The 10937-nt window shown below is 34.9% G+C and overlaps 1 pseudogene; it reads right to left on the bottom strand.

Moving 5' to 3' along the window:
* Window positions 1-2283: 2283 nt before the first annotated feature.
* LOC109246743 (60S ribosomal protein L34-like) lies at window positions 2284-3732 on the bottom strand (annotated as a pseudogene).
* Between the last annotated feature and the right edge of the window lie 7205 nt (window positions 3733-10937).

The following is a 10937-nucleotide window of genomic DNA, read 5'->3' as shown; positions in this document are numbered from 1 at the left end:
CAGAGGGAGACAGAGCATGAACGGGGGAGGGGCAGAGAGAGAGGGAGACACAGAATCGGAAGCAGGCACCAGGCTCTGAGCCATCAGCCCAGAGCCCCACGCGGGGCTCGAACTCACGGACCGCGAGATCGTGACCTGAGCTGAAGTAGGACGTTTAACCGACTGAGCCACCCAGGCGCCCCTGTATTTTTAAAGAAAAATCCAGTAGTGCATGGAAATACAGAGGTTTGTTGTTTGAAGTAAACCACCCAAAGTTATTCTTCCCATTCTAGAGTAGAACTTACTTACAAATGCATCCTTCTAGGGTCTTATATGCCAATTTTCAGATTCAGAAACTTTATTTGAGTAGGCAATATAATTTATCAGATTCAGTAATCAACCTGAGAATGCCAGTATAGTATTTTGTTTAAGGCACTGATTCTGGGCCAGGCTGCTTAGATTGAATCCTGGTTAGATGGTTAGTTATCACTTTCTAACCATGAGGCCTTAAACAAGTTACTTAACCTCACTGTTCTCAGTCTTACACTCTAGAAGATAAGGATATTACCAGGGTTGTTGTAAGTATTACATGGGATAAATACAAATAAGGCGAAAAGAACAGTATCTTCTTGTTACAAATGCTTTCTAAGCATTAACTATTACGTAAGGATAAGATTTTAAGCTGAAAAGCTAATAAAAGAGTGATGTGTATTAGTTTAATACAATTTCCACCCTGACATACTCCTTTGATGACTGAGACCAAAACAAGAACTCACTAGAGAAGCAATTTAGAAAAATTGTCATTCACTGTTGGTCCATATAAGGAATGACTGAACTGAAAGCCAGGAGATTACATTTTCTCTTAGAATAAGAAGAAATTGCCATTAGTTGACAGGAAATAGACGGAAAGGTTCATATTGTTTGGTATAGCAAAAGATATGTCTTTTCAGATGTTATATAAAAGAACCATTTGCCACTCAGAAAGTAATCACCTTTCTATTGCTTCCTTCCATCCATTGTCCAAAATTTCACTCATTCATTGTCCCTTGAAGAAGCAGTAGACATTGAAAACAAAGTTCACTCTTCCCTTTTGCAGGCAACAAATCAGGCTGAAAAAATACACTGGCATTGTGTGGACTCCTGAGTCAGCAAAATTTATAAGATTGAATGAGGATCTGAGCAGTCTGGACTTATATCATTTCTTCTTACTAGATCTGACAGAATGGTGACTTTGGAGATGAATGAATGTCTATGTATACAGGACAACTTGCAAAGACTGAGGGTCACTAATACGAGATATTACAAAATATTAGTTGAACAGATGCATTTTTTTCTCCATAAAATAAATCTATTTGCTATCCTTCTTCCACTAAGTTTAAGCTATGTGACTTGTTACATAGGAGAAGTCAATTGCAGGTACAGTGAAAAATAATTCAAATACGTTGTTGACAAGTTCCCAATTAACAGGAAGGAAAAGTAGATAACACCTTTATTTCCAGAAGTTAGATAGAAAGAGGGTACAAGGAAAAGAAAAGTATAACAAATCCTTTTGCTGTTATCCTCGAGGCTGAAACAAAGGAAGGTGAGTATTCAGTGAAGAAAATCTCCTATAGGATGCAAGAAGGAATTCATGAACTAATGGATGTTGTATACTGCTATGCATTTTCTCCTTTGACAGGAGATTGTTCCTCAGTCAAAAACAGCAGTTTAACTGCAGGACATTCAAAAATACAGCAACAGGGGCGCCTGGGTGGCTCAGTCGGTTAAGTGTCCGACTTCGGCTCAGGTCATGATCTCGCGGTCTGTGAGTTCGAGCCCCGCGTCGGGCTCTGTGCTGACAGCTCAGAGCCTGGAGCCTGTTTTGGATTCTCTGTCTCCCTCTCTCTCTGCCCCTCCCCTGTTCACGCTCTGTCTGTCTCAAAAATAAAAATAAACGTTAAAAAAAATTTAAAAAAATACAGCAACACATTTTTAGATAAGAAGAGGCCAGAGTTTCTATTTCTCAGCTTTCACATCACTTCGAAAGGATACACCTATTCCTACATACGCCTGCCATGTGCTCCTACAGATGGTGGCAGGTTGAACTGATTTACTAGGAACTAAATGAAGAGACAGTCAAGCTTCAGAAAGAACCAAGATGGTGCTAAGTCACTTGAAGGCAAACTCCAGAACTTTGACAGCAACCGGAGCATAGAACACTTCTATAGCAAACATCTATGGGAAGCTCTTTGGCCAGGTGTATGAGGGATGTAGATAGAGGTGAGTAAAAGACTCAAGGTTACCAAAAGGATGAACTGTCCCTCTTCAACCACTATGATGACACTTAAGCTGTTCTTCAAACACAGTAGACATCTGTGAGGGTCAATCAATAACAGAAAAACAACCCTGATAAGGAGTTAAATCTTTAGTAAATATCAGAAGAGCAGAAATTCTACTTTATTCTAGGCAGCCCAGCTAAATTATTACAGGTCTCTGCTTCCCTTTCAGCTGAAAGTAGTCACATAGATGTAGATAAAGGGTACTGAGACTTCTGGAAATTCCTTAAATGGAAGACAAACAGCCTGTTTACTGACCTCCTTTCTTCTACTTAGAATGTGGATATTATAGACGGAATTATAGATGATTTCTTGTGACTCTGAAATTAGAACGTCATGCTAATCATGGCAGAGGGAAAAGATAGAAGATGCCTTGGTCCCCGAAGGACTATGGGGGTGTCAGGACAGCTGTGATCCTCCTTTCTCCAGAACTGGGTCTGAACTGCCAATTTTTCAAATAGTGCTATATGACAGAAAAATAATTTAAACTGGTAATATTTGTGTTTTCTGTTCCCTAAGTGATACAGAATTTGGTACCTAAAGCTATAATGCTGCATAAATGTGGAACTGATGAACAGAGAGTCTGGGAGGTAAATAATGAGGACTAACAAATATCAATTGGAAATTTCAGCGTGGAAACCTAGTGACCCTTGTAATGCATTGGTAGATGATTTGGTCAAACTTTCACCTTCCTTTTATTTTTACCTTTTGATTTTTTTATTACTCAGAAAAAGTTCCTTTTTTTTTTTTTTTAGCTTTCTGACTTTGTTCTTTTACCTTCAACACTTTCACTATGATTTACTGTTCCTTGATAAGGAAAGCGTGCTTGATCCTGTCACCGACACATTTAGCACACACGGAACAACTATGGGCCCTGCTGACGTGTGGTTTGTTTTAGACAATCTCATAAGAACTGTAGGTTTCATAGCATAAACTCCTCAAAGTCGGCCTGGGCTCACGCCACATGCAGATTTTTGGTGCTTTCCTAACCTTTTTGGTATAAAGGAAACGATTCTATTACAGGGGTTCGGGGCATCCTAGTTTTGTTAGAGGTTGTATTGTAGGACAGCCCACGATGATATGTCAAACACTGGACCACTCGGAATGCCTATGGACACGGTCTCTGGAGGAGGTACCTTTCTTTTTTTGAATAGTAGACTCATCAGACTATAGCGCTAAGATGAATTAAGAAAAGATTCAGAATATTGGCGCATATTGGCTGTTTTGTATTGTGTTTAGCAAAATCCTATACAACAGAAAGTCAGACTAGAGCTAGTCACTCTCTAAGGTAAGAGAAATCACAACACCATTAAGTGATGCCTTTACGTTGTTAAGAAAGGCAAAGTTGGCAGAGTCAACCTTGGGGCAGTGCAAGGCTGAAAAACCAAGTGCTACTCTTCTCCAATCTGAAATGATTTACCTGGAGATAAAGTGACATGGCACATGGTAGGCTTTCTCATGGGCACAAATGCTGGACATTTAAAGAAGATCTAAACGATCATCTGAGAGGCAAAACAGTTTTATTACAACTACTATGTGACCCCTTGGGGAGCAATGTCAGACGCAGTTATCTCTGGAATCTTCAAAATTCCTTGGGCTTTGCCTGGTTAAAAACAAACAAACAAACAAACAAACAAACAAACAAACAAACATCCTATGGAATGGGCAAGGTACTAAAAGGGCATAGGAAGCAGAATGAAAATGATTTGACCTATGGCTCAAACACACCATTTAAGTGCTATAGGATTGGCCAGTTATCACCTTAGTGTGCATTTCAAATTTGTTGTCAGCTACATCATTTCAAATTACCTTAATCTGTGGTTTACTCTTTGGCAATACCCTCCATCATTGCCTCCTACCTTCTTTAAGTGTTGTATATTATTTATTTTGAAATATTTCAGACATGTAAAAGGGAATTATAAATAATATTGTTATACATGATATGTGTTATTATATATTATATATGTTATACATATTATGATATATATTCTCTTATAACAATATAAACAATGGGCAGCCACCACCCAGACTAAGAAATAAACCTCTAAAAGCACAGTTTTAGGTCACTTTTGCCTCTTACTGCCCCCTCCTGCCAGAGCCAACTATAATCCTTAATTCCATTTTTATTATTCACATATATGTTACAAATTTGCTACTTATATTCTTGTCTGTAAATAATCTTGTGCACAATTTTCCTTTATTTCAACTTCATATACTTTAGATTTACCCAATTTAATAAATGCAAATCAAGTTCACCATTTTCACTATTAGGTGGCTTTCCACTGGATGACTATACCAAATGCACTGGTTTCATTATTTATCTTGTTTTGGGATTTTATTATTGTTAATGTTGTTTTCTTCTAGCAAAAAATATGATACAAATATTATTTCTATATATTTTTTCTTATACACTTGTGAAAGAGTTTATGTTTCGTACTTTGAGCCGTAGGGTATGGTGGTTATAAGGGTATGCACATATTTACCTTAATAGGGATTTCCAGATTGCTCCCCAAAATAGCTATAAAAACTTACACTTCCACCAGCAGCAATATGTTGGATGCCCTATTTCTCTACAGCATTACCAACACTGTTATTGGCAAACGTTGAAATTACTGTCTAGTTTAGGGGCATAGATTTGCATATCTTCTGATGAAGTTGAAATACTTTTCATATATTTACAAGTTACAGCCCCCTCAAGAAAATGAGTTTACATATTTTGCCACTTTTATAATTTATCAATTTCCATCTTTTTTTAAATTATTTGTAGGAGGGTATTTTGAAGTCCAGGCACTAATTCTCTTTCAGTCATATGCATTTCAAACATACTCTTCCAGCCTAGAACTTGAATTTAACTATTTTTAAAGCTATTTTTTTCAGAAAAAGTAATTTTAATATAATCAAATTATCATACTTTTTTCAATGTTTTCTGTTTTCAGATATATTTTTTTTAAATTTTTTTAACGTTTATTCATTTTAGAGACAGAGAGAGACAGAGCATGAATGGGGGAAGGTCAGAAAGAGACGGAGACACAGAATCTGAAACAGGCTCCAGGCTCTGAGCTGTCAGCACAGAGCCCGACAAGGGGCTCGAACTCATGGACCGCGAGATCATGACCTGAGCCGAAGTCAGTCGCCCAACCGACTGAGCCACCCAGGCGCCCCATTTTCAGTTATATTAAAAAATACCTGTACCCTTCAGTCATGAAAAATATTCATATTTTCTACTAATTGTTTCTGTTTACTTACACAGGATAATTTAATACTCAGGAATTTTGTATATGATGTGAAACAAAGATTCACTTTTTTTAATTTTTATTATTATTTTAAAAAAATTTAACATGTATTCATTTTTTGAGAGACAGAGAGAGAGCACAAGCAGGGGAGGGGCAGAGAGAGGGGGAGACACAGAATCAGAAGCAGGCTCCAGGTTCTGAGCTGTCAGCACAGAGCAGGATGCGGGGCTTGAACTCATGAAACCCAAGATCATGACCTGAGCCAAAGTCGGAGGCTTAACTGACTGAGCCACCCAGGCACCCCATTATTATTATTATTTTTAATCTTTATTTAACATTGAAAGAGTTGGAGGCAAATGGGGGAGGAACAGAAAGAGAGAGATGGAGACAAAGAATCCAAAACAAGCTTCAGGCTCTGAGCTGTCATCACAGAGCCCGATGTGGGTCTCAAACCCACAAACTGCAAGATCCTGACCCGACCCAAAGTTGGCTGCCCAATCGACTGAGCCACCCAGGCGCCCCAAAGATTCACTTTTTTAAATGGACAACTGTTTTTTAGCATTACTTGTTAACTTCTTTCTTCACTGATTTATAATCTGTCATATATAAAGTGTTCAGAGATACATGGTTCCATATCTGGGTTCTTTCTTCTGTGGCATTGTCTTCACCACAGCAAAATTCCAGTGTCTCAGTTACATTACTTTACAGTATGTTTTAACATGCGTCACTGCATCAACTGACTCTTTGCTCTTGTCTCTATTTGGGTCTTTACTAGTTCATATATATTTTCTTATCAGCTTTGGCAAGTTCTACCACGAAAATTGAAATTTTTTACAATGGCTTTACACCTTAACTTGAAGACAATTGACATTTTTGTCATAATGAATCTTTTTTATGTATACATATTTTCGTTTATAGTATATGTCTATTCATTTGTTGATGTCATCTTTTATAGCATTAATAAAGTTTAATTTTTTTTCTCTATAAAGGACTCAGACATCTGTTGTTGAATGCATTTCTATAAACATCATATTGTAAGTTTTATCCTTTAAAAGTAGTATTTTCTTATTCTTTTTTATCCAGTGAATAGGGATGTAATTAATGGCAAAATGATTTTGTAGCCAAGAAACCTACTTAAAATCTTATCTACTCTATTAATGTGTTAGTGTATTATCATTGTTCCTTCTCTCCAGTCCCTATATTATTTATCTTTGTGTTCCTGAATTGGCTAAGGCCTCAGATATAATGTTGCATGAATGTGGTAGGAATAGACATTTGTTCTCATTCTTTGCTCATAAAGAATATACTTCCAACATTTTACCATTAAATATTATGTTGTTCTTTATTAACTTTGAGAAGTTAATAAAATTTTCTGCTACCCTTATGTTTTTATGATAAATGGGTATTGATTGTCGGTAAAGGCATTTTCCACAACATACCTAATCATAGCTTTTTCTCTCCTTTAATTTAACTAAGGAAAATTGTATAGGTAGATTCTCTAATAAGTCTATCCATCCTTGCCTGCCTGGGATGAAACCTACTTGATCACAATACATTATATCTATATATCGCTTGGTTTATTTTGCTAAAATTTGTAGGATGTTTACCTTTTTCATACTGGTGTTAATCTTACGATGACCATACCAGATTTTTGGCAAAAAAAAAAAAAAAAAAAAAAAAAGGTAAAGAACAAAGGGAGAACAATTTGGAACACACAATGTATAAAATCTTCAATATGTTTTACATTTATCTCATTTAAATTTTATAACAGCTTTATAAGATACGTGATCTTTATGACTCATTTTCAACAAAAGTTTAAGAAGGTAGAATAACCCTCTCAAGAACTAAAAATGTTTGAGGACAGAGGCTGTCTTTGGGAAAACTATGCTATCTGTTAGAATCTTAATTTGTTTAGACCTATTTAAATGGAAGATTATACAAAATCCTTCATAGGTACCTAAACATTTTTTTTTAGTTCTTTCTTCATCTGCCTTCTGTCTTCTGAAGATTATGCTTCTAAGACTTTGCTATTCCCTTTATTTTACTTTGAAATACAATTAAATATGCACTTCTTATGCATTTCACTTGACAGTGAGCCTCAGAAAGAAGGTCGGTAACTATCCCTTATCTGTTTTTTGAAACTGAGTGCCGTACCTTGTATGTTGCTTTGTAAACATATAATGATTAACAAACATATATTTTTGTAGTGAATTGAATTATTCTTCCTTGAAGCCAGAGTTTATATTTTGGAGAAGTTGTTGATTTTCCTTGTACTGTATAAAAGAGAAAATTCCCTTGAGTAGTGAAGGAGAAAATTAGTTTAGAGGAGAAACAAAGTAATTAACATAGGATATAAAACAAGCAATAAAGACAGCCAAAATATAACAAACATAATGAAATTAAAATGGCATTAAGGGAAATATCAAAGTCATAAGAATCAAAAACTGGTAAACTAAAATTGCGATTTATTAAATTGTATATAATCAACATTCTAAAAATAATATCTTACAGAGTATTTCTGCAGGCTCTGTTGGGTAAACTTACGCGAAAGTGAGGTAATTCAAGATCCCAAGAAAATGAGGAAACTGAAGGGAAAATGCAGCACTTTATCAGCCTGGGGAAATGACTACAAAGACTGCAGAGCAAAAAGAGAGGGAATAAAGATAGAAGCACCAAAATATCTTTCATTTTTGTTGACTAGTTCCATTTTGTTATATAAAATCTATTTTTATTACCATTTCTCTGCAAACAACTGGAACTTTGAAATCACAGTATAAGAAATAAAGTATTGTCCCTTATTTCACTTCTTATATTGTTTTTAGTTTTTATCTTAATAAAACATGTAATACTCTGCAACTATAATTCAGATTCCCTCTATTGTCTCTTTTTATGAAAAGAAGCATGTACTCAGAGTTCACATTTGAGGCATAATTGAGTCACAATGTTCACATGTCAGTTATTTTATTAATGTATTTTAAGGATACATTTACATAATTAATTATTTATAGTGTTATATTTGTATGTTTGTATTTCCCTTTGTTATATTTGTATGTTTGTATTTCCCTTTGTATATATGTATGTATACATATATACATACATATATGTATATGTATACACAAACATATATATGTTTGTGTATACATATACATATATGTATGTATATATATGGATGTATATATCAACATAAACACAGACTTCATGAGCTTATATTCTGATTATGGAGCAAAGCTGGGCGAGAGGCATTTTTGAGAACAACAAAATACAAAAACACAATACTAATTATAAGTACAAAAGTGTTTTAGAGAAAATAAAGTTCGGTTGCAAATTCTGGAAGATTCATTTTTTGTCTATAGATGTACAATTTCTCTAGCACCACTTTTTGATAAGGGACTCTTCCTTCATTTAGTTATTTTTGTTCCTTTATCAAAGGCTAAGTCAGCATATTTGGATCTATTTTTGAGTTTTCTATTTGATTACATTGGTCTATATGTCTTCCCTTTTAGCAATACCACACAGTCTTGATTATGGTAGACTGGAAATGGAAGTCTCTTCAAATATTAAGTCTTTCATTTCTTTCATCATCTTTTGATAGCTTTTAGCATACAATCCCAGTACACGTTCTGTTGGATTTACACATACTTATTTTATTTTCTTTGGTGAAATTGGAAATGATGTGACATTTTTTATTTTGTTTTCCCATTGTTTATTGTCAGTGTGCAGAAATTCAATTGACTTTTGTGTGCTGATCTTGAATCTAATGACTCATTAGGCCTAGGAATTTTTGTTTTGTTTTTGTTTTTCTGTATATTCCTTAGGATATTCTACATACACAATCATGTTATCTGCAAACAGTCTTTTTCCTCCCTTTTCCTCCTTTTCCAAGCTTTTCCTTGTATTTCTTTTTTTTTTTTTTATCTTATTGCAGTGACTAGAAATTTTGGAATTATGTAAATAAAAGTGTTGAGAGAAAACATCCTTGCCCAGATCCTGATTTTAGAGAGGGAACATTCAGTCTTTCATCATTAAGTGTGAAGTTAGCTGTATTTTTTTTTCCTTTTTTTATGATATTGAGGAGGATCTCCTCTATTCATAGTGCACCAGAAGTTTTATTTTTTTAATTATGAATGGCTATTGAATTTTGTCAAATGTTTTTTCTATATCAATTGATATCATGCTACTTCCTTATCAATCTGTTTATATGGTGCACTACATTGATTTTCAAATACTGAGCCACCTTTTTATACCCAAAATCAGTGTCACTCATAATGGTGTTTTGTCATATTTAAAAATATATATATTTACAGGAGACTGGGTGGATCAGTTGATTAAGTGTCCATCTCTTGATTTTGACTTAGGTCATGATCTCATGGTCTGTGGGTTCAAGCCCTGCTTTGGGCTCTGCACTGACAGCACAAAGCCTACTTGGGTTTTTCTCTCTCCCTCTCTCTCTGCCCCTCCCCGTCTCCCGCGCACACTCTCACTCTTTCTCTCAAAATAAATAAACTTTAAATAAAAATATAAATTTATTTATATAAACATATTTAAAATTTTTTCAAAGTTAAAAGTTTTGAAAAATTATACTGATAGAAATATATAAAAGTTACATTTGATTTGCTAAAATTTTGTTGAAGATTTTGCATCTGTATTTCATGAACGTTATTGGGACCAGGTCACTTCCATCTTGGAAGACAACAAGGTGACTCTACCTGAACTTTTAGTGAGCTTTTCTAAGATGGCAGAAGGTTGCTTCTGTTATTTAGATTGTTGAAATGAAAGAGTAAAGGGGCGCCTGGGTGGCTCAGTCGGTTAAGCGTCCGACTTTGGCTCAGGTCATGATCTCACGGTTCGTGGGTTTGAGCCCCGCGTAGGGCTCTGTGCTGACAGCTCAGAGCCTGGAGCCTGTTTCGGATTCTCTGTCTCCCTCTCTCTCTGCCCCTCCCCTGTTCATGCTCTGTCTCAAAAATAAATAAACGTTAAAAAAAAAATAAACATGAAATGAAAGAGTAAAAGCTCACTATGGAAGAAATAAAACAAAATTCAAGTAATATTGGATAATGTCTTACTTTTAGCTTGAGGAAAAAATAAATAGCGATTTATTTTTAATAATGTGATGAATTATTTTGGCCTCTTGGAGTTCTGAAACTTTGGGTCATTGCTTCTAATATTTTAATTAATTTAAGACATGGAAAGAGGAAAAATTAATATCCTTTAATATTTGACAAATAAATCCCACACCCAAATTAGCTCAAGTACCAAAAAAGTTTATTAGGTATCTTTTCAAAGTTCTTTAGACTTTGATATACAGAGATTAGGTATTACTCAGATTATACTTAAAGTACTATAGAATATTTACTCATGACACTCCTTTTGATTATCAGGAAAACAATATTTCAGCTGTAAAAAATATAGA

The sequence above is a fragment of the Panthera pardus genome, unplaced genomic scaffold, assembly GCF_024362965.1.
Source record: "Panthera pardus isolate Hobbes unplaced genomic scaffold, ASM2436296v1 HiC_scaffold_13, whole genome shotgun sequence".
Taxonomy (NCBI): Eukaryota; Metazoa; Chordata; class Mammalia; order Carnivora; family Felidae; genus Panthera; species Panthera pardus.
This window is presented reverse-complemented; position numbering and strand designations above follow the sequence as displayed.